This window comes from Pelobates fuscus, chromosome 12, assembly GCF_036172605.1.
Source record: "Pelobates fuscus isolate aPelFus1 chromosome 12, aPelFus1.pri, whole genome shotgun sequence".
Lineage (NCBI taxonomy): Eukaryota > Metazoa > Chordata > Amphibia > Anura > Pelobatidae > Pelobates > Pelobates fuscus.
Window position 1 is genome coordinate 85,776,488 of NC_086328.1, and position 18,520 is coordinate 85,795,007.

General features: G+C 45.3%; 1 protein-coding gene across 3 annotated transcripts in view; it reads right to left on the reverse strand.

Annotated features, from left to right (window-relative positions):
- The window catches only part of NUDT22 (nudix hydrolase 22), a 46,611-nt gene that overhangs the window by 27,684 nt on the left and 407 nt on the right, over nucleotides 1–18,520 (reverse strand). The gene's annotated exons all lie outside the window — the stretch shown is intronic.

Consider the following 18,520-nt stretch of genomic DNA (forward strand, 5'->3'; position numbering starts at 1 on the left):
ACAGGTTAAGCTAACCTTGTGCAGAGGTATAGAGAAACTGTGTATGCAAAATTTTTTGCAGGCTTGAATTCACATGTTATGACTGTAATTCATTACTAGTGATGTACCGAACTATTCGCCAGCGAATAGTTCCCGGCGAACATAGCGTGTTCGCGTTCGCCACGGCGGGGGGCAAACACATGCGCGGTTCGATCCGCCCCCTATTCATCATCATGGAGTAAACTTTGACCCTGTGCCTCACGGTCAGCAGACACATTCCAGCAAATTAGCAGCAGACCCTCCCTTCCAGACCCTCCCACCTCCGGTACAGCATCCATTTTAGATTTATTCTGAAGCTGCATTCTTAGATAGAGGAGGGAAAGTGTAGCTGCTGCTCATTTGATAGGGAAATTGATAGCTAGGCTAGGGTATTCAGTGTCCACTACAGTCCTGAAGGACTCATCTGATCTCTGCTGTAAGGACAGCCCTTTTTAGGGCTAGAACATCAGTCTGCTTTTTTTTTTTTTTTTCTGTGTAATGAAATTGCAGTTGCCTGCCTGCCTGCCAGCTTCTGTGTCAGGCTCACAGTGGATACTGTGCCCACTTGCCCAGTGTCACCACTCATATCTGGTGTCACAATAGCTTAAGCTTGCATTTAAAAACTAAACATTTTTTTCACTGTAATAGATTGAATAGCAGTTAGTTGTCTGCCAGCTTCTGTGTCAGGCTCACAGTGGATACTGTGCCCACTTGCCCAGTGTCACCACTCATATCTGGTGTCACAATAGCCTAAGCTTGCATTTAAAAAAAATAAAAAATGTTTCACTGTAATAGATTGAATAGCAGTTAGTTGTCTGCCAGCTTCTGTGTCAGGTTCACAGTGGATACTGTGCCCACTTGCCCAGTGCCACCACTCATATCTGGTGTCACAATAGCTTAAGCTTGCATTTAAAAACATTTTTTTTTCACTGTAATAGATTGAATAGCAGTTAGTTGTCTGCCAGCTTCTGTGTCAGGCTCACAGTGGATACTGTGCCCACTTGCCCAGTGCCACCACTCATATCTGGTGTCACAATAGCTTAAGCTTGCATTTAAAAACATTTTTTTTTCACTGTAATAGATTGAATAGCAGTTAGTTGTCTGCCAGCTTCTGTGTCAGGCTCACAGTGGATACTGTGCCCACTTGCCCAGTGTCACCACTCATATCTGGTGTCACAATAGCTTAAGCTTGCATTTAAAAACAAAAAAATGTTTTTTCACTGTAATAGATTGAATAGCAGTTAGTTGTCTGCAAGCGTCTGGCTGTCAGGCCTTCAGCGTGTACTCTGCCAACCTCTGCAAGTGCACTTTGCCACTCATATCTGGTGTCACAATAGCGTGCCTTTAAAAAGCAAAAAAGTTTTTCACTGTAAGCTAATAGCAGTTAGTTGTCTGCAAGCGTCTGGGTGTCAGGCCTTCAGCGTGTACTCTGCCAACCTCTGCCAGTGTACTTTACCACTCATATCTAGTGTCACAATAGCGTGCATTTAAAAACAAAACACTTTTTTCACTGTTTTAGATTGAATAGCAGTTAGTTGTCTGCAAGCGTCTGTGTGTCAGGCTAACAGCGTGTACTCTGCCAGTGTGCACAGTGCCACTCATATCTGGTGTCACAATAGCATGCATTTAAAAACCCACAAACTTTTTTTCACTGTTATAGATTGAATAGCAGTTAGTTGTCTGCAAGCATCTGTGTGTCAGGCCAACAGCGTGTACTCTGCCAGTGCACAGTGCCACTCATATCTGGTGGCACAATAGCGTGCATTTAAAAACAAAAAACTTTTTTCAATGTTATAGATTGAATAGCAGTTACTTGTCTTCAAGCGGGTGTGTCAGGCAAACAGCGTGTACTCTGCCAACCTCTGCCAGTGCACATTGCCACTAATATCTGGTGTCACAATAGCGTGCATTTAAAACCAAAAAACTTTTTTCACTGTTATAGATTGAATAGCAGTTAGTTGTCTTCAAGCGGGTGTGTCAGGCCTACAGCGTGTACTGTGCCAACCTCTGCCACTGCACAGTGCCACCCATATCTGGTCTCACAGTAGCTTGCACGCATAGTACCACTAATCCAAAAAAAAAAAATGACAGTCAGAGGCAGGCCACCCCGCAGGGGCCATCGTGGTCGTGCTGCTGTGATTCCCTTTTGCCCTAGAATAATGCCCAGTTTTCAGAGGCCACGTACCCTGAACTTGAAAAGATCTGAGGACATAGTTGACTGGCTAACACAGGACACCCAATCTTCTACAGCTTCCGCTCGGAACCTTGATGCACCATCCTCCTCCAGCTTCGCTTCGGGCACCTCTCAGGATACCACTCACTCGCCTGTCGCCACCACCAACACTAGCACCACAGCCACTTCACTTGGTATGTCAGAGGAGTAATTTACACATCCGTTTGAAGAAATGAGTGATGCGCAACCATTATTGCCAGAGGATGTAGATAACAGGGATATGTCTCAGGCAGGCAGCATTACACCCAGCGTCTGACAGCTGGCTTGTCTGAACTATTAGCCCGCCAGCTTTTACCATACAAGCTGGTGGAGTCTGAGGCGTTCAAAAAATTTGTGGCTATTGGGATACCGCAGTGGAAGGTACCCGGACGAAATTTCTTTGCACAAAAGGCAATCCCCAACCTGTACTCGATTGTGCAAAAGGAAGTAATGGCATGTCTGGCACACAGTGTTGGGGCAAGGGTCCATCTGACCACTGATACCTGGTCTGCAAAGCATGGTCAGGGCAGGTATATCACCTACACTGCGCATTGGGTAAACCTGCTGACGGCTGCCAAGCATGGAATGCGTGGCTCTGCAGAGGAGTTGGTGACACCGCCACGACTTGCAGGCAGGCCTGCTGCCACCTCCTCTACTCCTCCTACTCCATCCTCTTCCATAACCTCCTCGGCTGAGTCCTCTTCTGCTGCTGCGTCTTGCTCCACATCAACGGCACCCCCCCAGCTCCCCAGGTACTATTCCACATACCGGATACAGCAGTGTCACGCCGTCTTGGGTTTGACTTGCTTGAAAGCAGAGAGTCACACCGGACAAGCACTCCTGTCCGCCCCGAACGCACAGGTGGAAAAGTGGCTGACTCCGCAGCAACTGGATATCGGCAAAGTGGTTTGTGACAACGGAACAAATTTGTTGGCGGCATTGAAGTTGGGCAAGTTGACACATGTGCCGTGCATGGCACATGTGTGTAATCTGATCGTACAACACTTTGTGCATAAGTACACAGGCTTATAGGACGTCCTGAAGCAGGCCAGGAAGGTGTGTGGCCATTTCAGGCGTTCCTACACGGCCATGGCGCACTTTGCAGATATCCAGCGGCGAAACAACATGCCAGTGAGGCGCTTGATTTGCGACAGCCCGACACGTTGGAATTCAACACTCCTAATGTTCGACCGCCTGCTCCAACAAGAAAAAGCCGTTAATGAATATTTGTATGACCGGGGTGTTAGGACAGCCTCTACGGAGCTGGGAGTTTTTTTGCCACGTTACTGGACGCTCATGCGTCCTTTTGAGGAGGTGACAAACCTAGTCAGTCGCACCGAAGGCACCATCAGCGACATCATGCCATTTGTTTTCTTCCTGGAGCGTGCCCTGCGAAGAGTGCTGGATCAGGCCGTAGATGAGCGTGAAGAGGAAGAGTTGTGGTCACCATCACCACCAGAAACAGCAACAGCAACGCTGGAAGAGGATTGTGAGGAAGAGGAGTCAGAGGAGGAATGTGGCTTTGAGGAGGAGGAGGAAGACCAACCACAACAGGCATCCCAGGGTGCTCGTTGTCACCTATCTGGTACCCGTGGTGTTGTACGTGGCTGGGGGGGAAGAACATACCTTCATTGAGATCACTGAGGAGGAGGAACAGGAAATGAGTAGCTCGGCATCCAACCTTGTGCAAATGGGGTCTTTCATGCTGTCGTGCCTGTTGAGGGACCCTCATATAAAAAGGCTGAAGGAGAACGACCTGTACTGGGTGTCCACGCTACTAGACCCCTGGTATAAGCAGAAAGTGGTGGAAATGTTACCGAATTACAACAAGTCGGAAAGGATGCAGCATTTGCAAAATAAATTAAAAAGTATGCTTTACACAGCGTATAAGGGTGATGTCACAGCACAACGGGAATATAACAGGGGAAGAGGTGAAAGTCATCCTCCTCCTCCCACGACCACGCCGGCAAGGACAGGACGCTTTAAAGACGTGTTGTTGATGGAGGACATGCGGAGCTTTTTAAGTCCTACGCATCGCCACAGCCCTTCGGGATCCACCCTCAGAGAACGACTCGACCGACAGGTAGCAGACTACCTCGCCTTAACTGCAGATATCGACACTCTGAGGAGCGATGAACCTCTTGACTACTGGGTGTGCAGGCTTGACCTGTGGCCTGAGCTATCCCAATTTGCGATAGAACTTCTGGCTTGCCCCGCTTCAAGTGTCCTGTCAGAAAGGACCTTCAGTGCAGCAGGAGGTATTGTCACTGAGAAGAGAAGTCGCCTAGGTCACAAAAGTCTAGATTACCTCACCTTTATTAAGATGAATGAGGGATGGATCCCGAAGCGACTGACAGTGGGTGATACATTCGACTAAAAAGGCCTGATGAGATGAGCTGCCTTGGGCTAAAAATGGTCCACACGCTGCTGTATTTTAGCTCTGAATGCCGGTTGACTTGCGTGACTTATCCACCACCAACTAGGGTTCAAGCCGCAATGTTTTAGGGCACTTTCTGCCTGGGAAACAAACATCAATTTTTATGGCCGCTGCTACAGCAGCGGCTGCAACAATACCTAATTTTTCAGGCATGTGTACATGCCTAATTTTTCGGCCCTCTGGTGCTGCGCTGTGGCTTCAAAAACCAAACCAAAAAAAAGGCACATAACAGGGATTAAACTGATAGGAATAGAACTACTTAACACACCACTCCTATCTGGTGGTGTGGTGGAATCTCGGTAAAAATAAATTTAGTAGGCCGAGATTACCACGTGGCATGTGTACGTGCATATGCTGACGTATCGATCAGTTGGTTGCACGAGGCAAGATACGATCAGTAGTGTACAGAGCATGTGCAAGAATACAGGATGTAGTATTCCCCTCCTCCATTGTGCTGGACAGGCCATGCGGTCAAGCAGGAAGTTAATTCTTATTTGTATTGATTGGTCAAGAGAATGTGCGGGTGGAGCTTAATATGGGAGGAGTTATATGCCTATATAAGGAGCCTGCACTATTGTCCGGGGCTCAGAACTTGTGGTATTTTGGTGACGCTAGTCCCTCTGAGTCCCGATCGGTGATCCAATAAAGAATCTCTTCCTTCCTGAAGAAACCTGTGTCCATCTCTCTGTGCTTGGCTTCCGTCAGTTTCTCCGGTATCATTTGGTGCATTGGCCGGGAAGCTCATCGTTCAACGGTAGCTGAGAGGCAGAGGCGTGAGACGGTCTATCTTTGCCCACGTTCTCTACGGCTGCACCCCTGAACTTCTGCGTGGACCTCCCTTCGTCTCGGCGCCACTGGTCTGTTGTCCAGGAGATCATCGGCCTCTACATAAGAAGTGCTGGGGTGTCCCCGTCGATGAGTGTGAACTCAGGTTCAGGAACGAGGAGGTAAGACAACTGCTGTTTTAGACGGCGGACCCACTAGGGGTATACCGATTGTGCGGTAGGCCCATAAGGGGTTTAAATCTGTGTATGGAATCTGCCCCCTCTGTCGGAGGGAAGGAGCGAAGGCGCACCGCTCAATCGAACGCTCTTTAGTAAGACCGTTTGATTTGGTTTGGAGTCAGGCGGGGTTCTGTGTAAATAGCCCTAGCCGGACACCGGTGTCTTGTCTAGACTAGCGTTCTAGGGTGTATATTTTGTTCGCTAGGTCGGAGGGACCGGGAGACTAAGCGGCGTCTGTGTAAATTCGGTCCGCTAGATCTCAACCTATCTTGGCTAAGTGGGAAGGCGTGTAAATTTGGAACCCACTAGACTTTTGATAGAGTAGATAGACTAAGAGGGTTCTGTTGTAAATTCCGCCCTCTAGTTCGCTATATGTGGTGCTTGGGCAGTGTGGCTAACCAAAACGGATGTAGATAGTTTTAGGTAGTCCATTCAAGGTACTGGCCAATAGTTTAGTTGGGATTGTATATGTGTTAAAGATTGTTAGTAAAGTGTATATCTTGTTAGATAGCGCGAGCTCAGCCGTCTAGCGAGAGTGTTAATAGTGTGTTGCTGTATCATAGTGCACGGTACCATAACCCTGTATATTTACTGACACTGTATATAAGTACTAATCATTGTCGTCTATTGCATGTTTAACACCATAACCACTAATAATTGTATTGTGACCTTAAATTGTGCTTTGACCTATGCTAACTGTACTGTAACCGCTATTTGTAAAAGACGATGTTACTGGGGTGTGTTATAGACGGGTAATTCATATATAGAGAATTATAGCGTGGGTGACTGTATAGTTTCGCCAAAGGGCATAATATTGATTATTTAGTGACTGGTGTAACAGCTGTGTGTGTACGGGAATTCCCTGAGTGTTTATTGTGTTATTGTGTACGTTTCACTTGGTAACCGTACCACGTGGTGCTGTTGCCGGAAGAAACGGGTGTGACTGTTGAATAGAACGTGTGCATAGTATTCGTTGTCAACGACGCTCTATTGATAAGTATGGGCGCGTCGGAGTCAACGATCTTGGATCCCTTAGGTTGTATGGTAAAGAATTTCAAAAAGGGATTTAAAACCTGTGATTTTGGGGTTAAAATGTCCCCTGTACGTTTGGTCACTTTGTGTACTAGGGAGTGGCCTACTTTGGTTGCGGCATGGCCGCCACGTGGCAGTTTGGATCCAACTCTGGTACAGCGTGTACACGTGGCTGTATCAGGTAGGCCTGAACTTTACGGACAGTTTCCATATATTGATTGTTGGAGACAGGCCGTAAACAACTCGCCAAGATGGATTCGGATATGCCACGAGGAGCAATGTCGCCTCATGGTGGCCAGGACTTGTTTGTCCACTAGGACTATGGTTAGGCCCATTTTGGACACGCCCACTGAGTCCGAGATCCCTTTGCCGCCCCCTTACTTCCCTTTAGGAGGAAATGGTACGAGTACAGGAAGCTCTACATCCCTTCCCCCATTGCCCCCATCCACTTCCTCCTCCAGTGCAGAATCCACCCCCCCTCGTATTAAACCTTCCCTTCCGGAACCAACCCCCGTTAGATCTGAATATCCTGATTTGGCGCCACTTCAGACTTCCGGTCAAGCTTCTTCTAGCTCGGCTCGGAATATTCTATTCACCGACCTTTCCCAAAATCAAGCTCCCACATCCTCATGCCTTACCACCCCCCGACTGGAACCTCTAACCGACGCCCCTTCACGTAGCCCTATACTAACCCGACAACTGACCGGTACCCAACGACCCAAACATTACCAGATGCCTCTTTGTCTGAATCCTGGGTCAGCCTATCTCGATGCCGCAGGTCAAATGGTATATGCTGACCCAGTCTTCGTATATGTCCCGTTCACGACTACCGATCTCTTGAATTGGAAGACCCACAATTCCTCGTACACTGAGAAACCACAAGCTATGACCGATCTGTTCACCTCGATAGTTCAGACACATAATCCGACATGGGCTGATTGCCAGCAGTTATTAATGACATTGTTCAATAATGAGGAAAGGACTAGGATTAACCAAGCGGCCATTAAAGCGCTAGAGGATGAAGCCCGTGCTTTAAATCAAGCCAATCCAGCAGCATGGGCCGCAACACATTACCCTAACACCGATCCCGACTGGAATGTTAATGGCGCAGATATGGTTCAACTAAAAGCCTATAGAGACGCTATAATTGCTGGCATGAAAGCCGGAGGGAAGAAAGCTATTAATATGTCGAAGACAGTTGAGGTGATTCAGAAAAGTGATGAAGCGCCCAGTGTCTTTTATGACCGATTATTGGAGGCATACCGCTTGTATACCCCCTTTAATCCGGAAGACGCTGATAATTCCCGAATGGTAAACTCCGCCTTTGTCAGCCAAGCTTACCGAGATATTAAGCGCAAGCTACAGAAGTTAGAAGGGTTCGCAGGTATGTCTATCACCCAACTAATGGAGGTAGCGAATAAGGTGTACATGAACAGGGAAACAGAGACAAAGAAAGAGGAAGAGCGCAAGATGCGTAGAAAGGCAGATATGCTAGCGGTAGCGATCGCAGGCGTAGATAGACGGGGCCCAGATAGAGGCGATAGTAAGTGGAATGAGGAACCCCTGAGTAGAAATCAGTGCGCATACTGTAGGGAAGAAGGGCATTGGAGAAGTGAGTGTCCTCGAAGGGAACAGTATGAGAGAGACAGACATAGGACAGGTTATGGAAACTTTAGAGGCAGAGCGAGAGGTAGAGGAGGTCCCGGAGGGAGCAATGGTAATAGAGGAAGTAATGGGAACAGAGGAAGTGTAAGGGAAGATAGGTACTATCCAGCAGCGCAAAGGTCCCGCGATAGAGAAGGTAGGGACTTTGTAGGATTGGCTGACACGGTCATGGAGGACTATTGATACCGACCGGGCTCCATCCCCCTTGGTCGAGCGGAGCCTATGGTCGATGTATCAATAGGGGGACAAAGGAGTGCGTTCATGATCGACACTGGTGCTGAACATTCGGTGGTGACTAACCTAGTTGCTCCTCCATCTGGAAGAACTATTACTGTAATAGGAGCAACTGGAAGAAGTGCTGCAAAACCGGTTCTTAAAAGTCGACTCTGTACATTGGGAGGCCACGTAGTAAAACATCAATTCCTTTACATGCCTGAATGTCCAGTCCAATTGCTGGGACGTGATATGCTATCCAAATTACAAGCGCAGATTACGTTCCTACCAAATGGAACAACATCCTTAAAGTTTAATGGACCTTCAGGTATTATGACATTATCCGTACCAAAGGAAGAAGAGTGGCGACTTTATACAGCGTTGACTAGCCAAAACCCTAGGAGTGATGAATCCTTATTCAACATACCAGGAGTTTGGGCAGAGAACAACCCACCAGGACTGGCCCGCAATATTCCACCTATTAAAATCGAACTAAAACTTGGGGTTTATCCAGTGAGCCTACGGCAATATCACATCCCGCAGAAGGCTAAGAAGAACATCCAATCTTATCTGGATAAGTTCATACGGTATGGTATCCTAAAATTCTGTACTTCCCCCTGGAACACCCCATTGCTGCCTGTTCAAAAGTCCGGTACAGATGAGTATCGACCTGTGCAGGACTTGAGAGCAGTCAATGATGCGGTTGTTAGCATACATCCAGTTGTGCCCAATCCATATAACCTGCTTGCTTTAATTCCGGGCGGGGCAACTTATTTTACAGTCTTAGACCTCAAAGATGCCTTCTTTTGCCTCCGAATTGCCACAGAAAGTCAATGTATCTTCGCTTTCCAATGGGAAAACGCTGTAACGGGCTCGAAACGCCAAATGACTTGGACAAGACTGCCCCAAGGGTTTAAAAATTCACCTACCCTATTTGGTTCAGCTCTAAGTCAAGATCTACTGGATTTCGAGTCCATCCCAGGAGAGTGTGTATTGTTACAATATGTAGATGACTTGTTGATAGCAGCAGTTACAAAGGAAATATGTCAGCAAGCAACGCACGATCTACTACACATTCTCTGGAAGGCAGGATACAAGCTGTCTAGAAGGAAGGCTCAGTTGTGTTTGCCAACTGTCAAATATCTGGGATTCCATATCTCTGAAGGTCAAAGAATTATGGGGCCAGAGAGAAAAGAAGCTGTGTGCCAAATACCGATACCCAATAATAGAAGACAAGTGCGAGAATTCTTGGGGGCAGCAGGCTTCTGTAGGATATGGATTCCCAGCTACGCGATACTGGCAAAACCTCTGTATGCAGCTATCAAAGGTACAGAGCACGACCCCTTCTTATGGACTCAAGAACAGCAAACGGCATTTGAAGATGTGAAGAAGGCTTTGATGAGTGCCCCAGCATTAGGTCTACCTGATCACACACGACCATTCTACCTGTATGTACACGAGCAAAGAAGAATGGCTGTGGGAGTATTGACACAGTACTTGGGATCATGGCAAAGACCTGTTGCCTACATGTCTAAGCAACTGGATGCGGTGGCCAGCGGACTTCCACCTTGTCTAAGAGCCGTAGCTGCAGCCGCCCTGCTAGTAGCTGAAGCCGATAAACTCACTCTGGGTCAAGAACTTTATGTACGAGTTCCACATGCAGTACAGACGTTGTTGGATTACAAAGGAAATCATTGGTTTAGTAATAGCCGTATGACCAAGTATCAAGCAATGTTGTGTGAAAACCCAAGAGTGCATTTAGAGACTGTAAATACCTTAAATCCAGCTACCCTTTTGCCACAACCTACTGAAAGTCAACATGATTGTTTGGAAGTGATGGATGAAGTATTTTCAAGTAGACCAGATCTTCGTGATTTTCCCATCCAGAACCCCGATGTTCAATATTACACCGACGGCAGTAGTTATGTGAAAGAAGGGATCCACTATGCAGGATATGCAGTAACAACGATAGATAAGGTGATAGAAGCTCGGCCACTGGCAAAAGGAACATCAGCACAAAAGGCAGAATTGATAGCACTGACACGAGCGTTACAATTGGCTGAAGGTTTAAGAGTGAACATCTACACGGACTCCAAGTATGCGTTTTTAACCACCCATGCCCACGGAGCTTTGTATAAAGAAAGAGGACTATTGAATTCAGAAGGCAAAGAAATCAAGTACGCAGCTGAAATCCTACAACTATTGGAAGCAGTGTGGGAGCCGAAAGAAGTCGGTATTATACATTGTCGAGCGCATCTGAGAGGAGATGGTGATGTAACCAAAGGAAATCGGATGGCAGATAGTGCAGCTAAGCGTGCCGCTGAATCAGAAAGACAGGAATATGTGGAGCATATAGCTGCTCTGATACCAACTCCACTGTCTCAATGGACTCCAGTTTATACAGCCCAAGAAGAGGAGTGGTTAAAGACTGAACCTGGAAAGTATTTGGGGAACAAATGGTATCAGTTAGAAGATGGAAGAATAGTCATTCCAGCATCACTAGCGGTAGAAATTGTCCAAAACTATCACAACGGGACACATTCTGGGAGAGACAGTATAGAAGAATCTCTCAGAAAATATTTCTACATACCAAGATTGTCCAACTTGACTCAGGCCATTGTACAAAGATGTGTAACGTGTGCTAAAAATAATGCAAGGCAAGGACCAGTAAAGCCACCAGGAGTCCAGTTTATGGGGGGACTCCCCATGTCCGATCTACAAATTGACTATACAGTAATGCCTAAATCTGGTGGACATCGCTACCTACTGGTAGTTGTGTGCACCTATTCAGGCTGGGTAGAAGCATGTCCTACTCGTACAGAGAAAGCAGGAGAAGTTGTGAGATTCCTGCTACGAGAAATAATACCCCGATATGGACTACCCTGCTCTATAGGATCGGACAATGGTCCAGCTTTTGTTCATCAGTGCCTACAACAACTGACTCATATGCTTGGTATAAAGTGGAGGCTTCATACGGCATATAGACCCCAGAGTTCTGGTAAGGTAGAGAGAATGAATAGAACTATTAAGAACCAGTTGGCTAAAATGTGTCAGGAAACCAAACTTAAGTGGAACGTTCTCTTGCCCATAGCTCTATTGCGAATCCGCAGTACACCTACCAGAAGGATGGGCCTCTCTCCTTTTGAGATCATGTATGGGCGACCACCTCCCGTACTTGGTAACTTAAGGGGGGATTTGAGTCAGTTGGGAGAAGGAATTACCCGGCAGCAGGTTGTAGAGTTGGGTAAGACTATGGAGGAGGTACAGAAATGGGTACAAGATAGATTACCTGTGAATATTTATCCCCCAGTTCATAGTTACTACCCAGGAGACCAAGTGTGGATTAAAGAGTGGAATAATGTACCGTTAGGGCCCAAGTGGAGAGGTCCTTATGTTGTTCTTTTGTCTACCCCTACAGCGATAAAAGTAGCCGAAGTGACTCCGTGGATACATCACTCCAGGGTTAAACCAGCAGCAGTCGATTCTTGGCAAGTTACAGCAGATCCAGAGAATCCCTGCAAGATCCGGTTAAAGCGCACGATTCAGTCGGAGTGACGAGGAACCTTGTGGATTACAAATTTTATTGTTTCAGAGATTGGTAAGTGAGTGAGAAGGCCATAATAAAGCCTGTCCGCTCACCGACGTGTAGTGTATAAGTCAGGAAAAGTCTCGAAGGGACCCCTGTGAAGACGAGCAGAACTCCATTCCCTGCAGCCCTTACATCCTGGAAGCTAAGGTGCCATCGCACGGACGAAGACTGAGGATGACGACGAAAGATGTGTTTTTAATAATGTTTTTATATGTGTATTTTTATATTCAGAAAGGTAGAGGTATCGACACTCCTAGCTGTGAGGTATGCATTAAGACTACAAGAACAGGTAACCATATTTCCCAGACCCTAATTTGGCATTCGCAATACGAGTGTAAAGGAGATGTATCAAGATGTAGATACTTAAATATAGAATATAGTGTGTGCCATTTAGGGGTAGGAGAACCTAAGTGCTTCAGTCCAGAGTATCAACCCTGTACAATTTGGTTGACTCTCAGGAATGGAGATCCTCAGGGGACCCTAATTAACAAAACAGTATTAGAATCCGTATATTCTTCAGGTGTTCTGCTATTTTATGCGTGTAAAGCGATATCAAGTGGTAGAAAGCCGTGGAATGTATGTGGGGATCTTAGATGGGAGAGAACGTATGGGTCTAACGATAAATATATTTGTCCCAGTAGTAAAAATAAGTATGTGAGTCCTAGATGCCCAAATAGAGATTATAACTTTTGCCCATATTGGTCTTGTGTGGGGTGGGCAACTTGGGGACAGACAGCAGACAAGGACATGATTGTGACTAAGTTGCCTACCAATCCATACTGTAAGTCTATGGAATGCAATCCAATCCATATACTTATAAATAACCCTGACAAGTTCTTAGATAAATATGGTAATTTATTTGGGTTTCAAATATATGGGACGGGTTTAGACCCTGGGACAGTATTGTTTATAGGGATAGAGACTGATACGGTAACCTCCCAAACTCATCAGGTATACCATTCCTTTTATGAAGAGATGAGCATAGATAATAAGATCCCCCATAATGCTAAAAACCTGTTCATTGATTTAGCCGAAAGTATTGCCGGTAGTCTTAATGTTACCAACTGCTATGTGTGTGGAGGTACTAACATGGGAGACCAATGGCCTTGGGAAGCAAAGGAGGTAATGTCCGGTTCTGAGGCAGTTGACCAATTAATATCTACACAAGCCGATTATCATATGAGTGTTAGAGGTAAATCTGAGTGGAGATTAAATACCTCCATCATAGGTTATGTTTGCATAGCGAGGAAAGGAATGATGTATAATACTTCTGTAGGAGAATTAACTTGTCTAGGGCAAAAAGCTTATGATGATGATACAAAGAATACAACTTGGTGGTCGGCTTCAAATGTCTCAGAACCATCTAACCCGTTTGCAAGATATGCCAATTTAAAGGACGTATGGTTTGATTTATCCATCACATCTAATTGGAGAGCCCCAGCAAATTTGTACTGGATCTGTGGTAAGAAAGCCTATTCGGAGTTGCCACAGGACTGGGAAGGGGCATGTGTGTTGGGTATGCTCAAACCATCCTTCTTCTTGTTACCTATTGAAACAGGTGAGACTTTAGGTGTTAAAGTGTATGATGTGAATCATAGGAAGAAAAGGGGACCCATAGAGATAGGCGCCTGGGAAGATGATGAATGGCCTCCCCAGCGTATTATAGATTACTATGGGCCAGCCACATGGGCAGAGGATGGTACCTTTGGTTATAGAACCCCAATTTATATGCTCAACCGTATTATAAGATTACAGGCAGTGGTTGAGATCATTACTAATGAGACATCACAAGCGCTCAATCTTCTAGCGAAGCACAATACCAGGATGAGGACAGCAGTGTACCAAAATAGATTAGCCTTGGATTACCTATTGGCAGTAGAGGGAGGTGTATGTGGGAAGTTTACCCTGAGCAATTGCTGTCTTCAAATAGATGACGAAGGGCAAGCAATAGCTGAGCTTACTAGCCATATGGTTAAACTAGCGCATGTGCCTACTCAGGTATGGAAAGGGTACAATCCAAGTAGTTGGTTTGGTAGCTGGTATGAGTGGTTTGGAGGGCTTAAGGCATTGGTAGGTGGAGTCCTACTGATTTTAATGTTGTGTCTACTCCTGCCATGTCTTATACCCTTAGTAGTTAGGTCTGTGCAAAGCCTGATAGAAAATATAGCAGAGAGGAAGGCTGCTGCACAGATAATGGCAATTTATAAATATAAGGCTCTGGATCAGGGAGAACCAATGCAGGAAGATGAGTGTTGAAGATTCACATCATAGATAAGTCTGGTCTGGTTCATGGTAACTTGCGGTGTATGCAAACTAAGGTTAAGTGATGCCTCAAGTAATTGTGAAATATCAAGAGGCATCAAAGGGGGGAATGTGGTGGAATCTCGGTAAAAATAAATTTAGTAGGCCGAGATTACCACGTGGCATGTGTACGTGCATATGCTGACGTATCGATCAGTTGGTTGCACGAGGCAAGATACGATCAGTAGTGTACGGAGCATGTGCAAGAATACAGGATGTAGTATTCCCCTCCTCCATTGTGCTGGACAGGCCATGCGGTCAAGCAGGAAGTTAATTCTTATTTGTATTGATTGGTCAAGAGAATGTGCGGGTGGAGCTTAATATGGGAGGAGTTATGTGCCTATATAAGGAGCCTGCACTATTGTCCGGGGCTCAGAACTTGCTGTATTTTGGTGACATTAGTCCCTCTGAGTCCCGATCGGTGAACCGAATAAAGAATCTCTTCCTTCCTGAAGAAACCTGTGTCCATCTCTCTGTGCTTGGCTTCCGTCAGTTTCTCCGGTATCAGTGGCACATTAGATTGCACGCGCAGTGCCCCAAATTTGAAGTACGAGGACCAACCAAGCATCTTTTTCCATCTCCCGGTTCCTAAAATTGATGCCATATACACATCCCCTGATAGGGCGCCAGCTCGTTATTCTCTTGGGCGCCAGCTCGTTATTCTCTTTTTCACTTCACTAGGGACACTTTACTGCACTATGGGCACTAAGACCCACTCTTTGTCTTGCACACTGTTATTCCTAGCCAGCATCTGTGATGGGAAATCAGGCAGTCATCTAAACGTTTAGATTGAGCTTTAGCTTAGAACACCCTTGAAGGTGTTTAAGGAGATTAGGGCTAGTTTAGAGGATTCTTCTTAGACCTCTCTGAGTCTTTATAGCCCTTCTACTTATCCAGCTGGAAACTAGCTAAGAGAAAGGGTGGCTGTGTGTCTGTGATACATTTAACTTTATATCACCTTATTGACACTTTATCACTCTGGTCTCCATAGTCTCTGCCTATACCCATCTATTTAGAGGGAATTTCCTTGCCCCTGCCAATATTATATAATAGGTAATAGTATTACCATGATTACACAATTAGGTCTCTGAGGGCAGGTGTCAATCCATATCTGCCAAGTGACCCTATGTAGGGGGAACAGCCCTATTATGCTCTGTGTCAGTGTGTATCAGGGGCTCTGAGGACAGGTGTCAATCCATATCTGCCAAGTGACCCTATGTAGGGGGAACAGTCTCTATTCTGCTCTGTGTCAGTGTGTATCATGATATCTGAGGACAGGTGTCAATCCATATCTGCCAAGTGACCCTATTTAGGGGGAACAGTCTCTATTCTGCTCTGTGTCAGTGTGTATCATGATATCTGAGGACAGGTGTCAATCCATATCTGCCAAGTAGGAGGAACAGTCCCTATTCTGCTCTGTGTCAGTGTGTATCAGGGATCCTTAGGATAGGTGTCAATCCATATCTGCCAAGTGACCCTATGTAGGGGGAACAGTCCCTATTCTGCTCTGTGTCAGTGTGTATCAGGGATCCTTAGGATAGGTGTCAATCCATATCTGCCAAGTGACCCTATGTAGGGGGAATAGTCCCTATTCTGCTCTGTGTCAGTGTGTATCAGGGTCTCTGAGGACAGGTGTCAATCCATATATCAAGGTGTCAATATGGCATAGGTCAGGTGTCAATCCATATCCATTGTGATTTAGGAATGTTAGGTGATTTATGCCCTTTATGGATTAAAACCAGACTCTGCATCAACTGTGTAATTTTCCATGGGAGTTTTGCCATGGATCCCCCTCCGGCATGCCACAGTCCAGGTGTTAGTCCCCTTGAAACAACTTTTCCATCACTTTTGTGGCCAGAAAGAGTCCCTGTGGGTTTTAAAATTCATTGAAGTCAATGGCGGTTCGCCCGGTTCGCGAACGTTTGCGGAAGTTCCCGTTCGCCATTCGCGAACCGAAAATTTCGTGTTCGCGACATCACTATTCATTACATTTTAAGCAGAACATGAGAACCCTATGAGGTACCAAACTCTTAGAAGTACAGCAGCTGGCATGTAACTTTTAGAAACCGTAAGACAAAGGCTCTTGGCAGACAGATTAGTTGTGATAAAACATTGTGTATTAATAGAAATCGCCATGGTTTTAAGAAAAGCAGGTCATGTCACACTAACTTATCGGCCGGTGACAGGTCTCCTCTAAAGCAGGGTTTACAACATCCGGCTCCTGCAGAGCTGCAGAAGCCGGATGCTAATCCTGTCACTCATTCATTGGCTGATTGCGCTCTGCCATCGAAATAGATTCTGTTTATGGAAATTTACAGAGAATTGACATTAACCAGCCAGAGTTTTAGTGCAGCGGTTGTAGTTACATCTCCAGCAGCAAGGGGGTTAAACTTGGTAAGTGCATTGTTTCAAAGTGAAACACTGCAAATACTAACTCCAGGCACCATGACCACTTCAAGTCACTGAAGTGGTCATGGTTCTTGAGTAAACCTTTAAATGTGTTTCATGAAGACGTTAGTAGAAATGCAGATTAGGTTGTTTCAGTGTATGTGCTCTACTTGGATTTTGCAAAGGAATTTGAGACAGTTTCACCCAAAGGTTACTATTAAAGGGACACTACAATCACCAAGAGTCAATGCTTTAAAATGGGAAAGAATGACTGCACACAATGCGCTTTCCGCACATGTGTGTTTGGCGTTTGTGTCCTCTTTTTTTAAATTTACATAAAGTGCACATTTCAACAGAAATTTGCACTTTTATAAATTGACCTTGTTACACCCTGGCTTTTAGACAATTGGTCCTGTTACTTCCTGGTTTGGTTACCTTTGTGAGGCTAAGCTCAAGAAGCAGCAATTACCCAGAGCACCTGCCTTGCTGGATTATATTAATATACTTACTGATACACCCAGTATTAAAGTCCTACAGAAATGCGTGGGAACGGCGTTCCTGTACTTTTTCCTTAGCAGGAGCACAGTTCCCGCTAGGCCAGGGGTCAGCAACCTACCATCCACCAGCCGCACCAGGCCTGCACGTAAGTGATGGGTCTACCTCATTTCCTATATCTGTGCACTACAGGTGAGCTGGCAATGCGTATCTGTGTCTGTATGAATGTGTGTCTGCATGAGCGGGTGCAGTGTCTGTCTTGTGTATTTATGTGTGTCTGTATGAGTGTGTCATATGAATGTGTGTATGTGTACCTGTATGACTATGTCTCTTTATGAGTGTGTATGTGTGCCTGTTTGATGGCTTTTGTAACATTAAAACATAGAAACATAGAATGTGACGGCAGATAAGAACCATTCGGCCCATCTAGTCTGCCCAGTTTTTTAAATACTTTCATTAGTCCCTGGCCTTATCTTATAGTTAGGATAGCCTTATGCCTATCCCACGCATGCTTAAACTCCTTTACTGTGTTAACCTCTACCACTTCAGCTGGAAGTCTATTCCATGCATCAACTACCCTCTCAGTAAAGTAATACTTCCTGATATTATTTTTAAACCTTTGTCCCTCTAATTTAAGACTATATCCTCTTGTTGTGGTAGCTTTTCTTCTTTTAAATATAGTCTCCTCCTTTACTGTGTTGATTCCCTTTATGTATTTAAATGTTTCTATCACATTACTCTATCAATCTGTATGAGTGTGTTTACGTGTGTCTGTATGACTGTATGTATGTATTTATGTAAACACACATATATACATGAGTGTATAAAATGTATATTTAAAGGCAGGTTGAAATATTGGGTGAGTTTTTTTCCCCAGTAATGGACCTGTGCCCCAATGTATCTTCTATTTCTCTTTATTCAAAGCGATATGTGTATATAGCCCTAGTTCTGCAAGGACATAAATGTATTATAATATAAATGGCTAAAATCTTTAATATATATTTAAAAAGAAGAAGCATCACATAAAAATGGTTAACCCAAGTTACAAGTTATATTCTACGCTTTATTAAATTGTGTACATTTCAGACAAGTGATGGTTCCTTTTCAAGTTCTACAAACACTTCCTGTATGCTGATTTACACTGGGTTATACTGAAAGAAAATGTG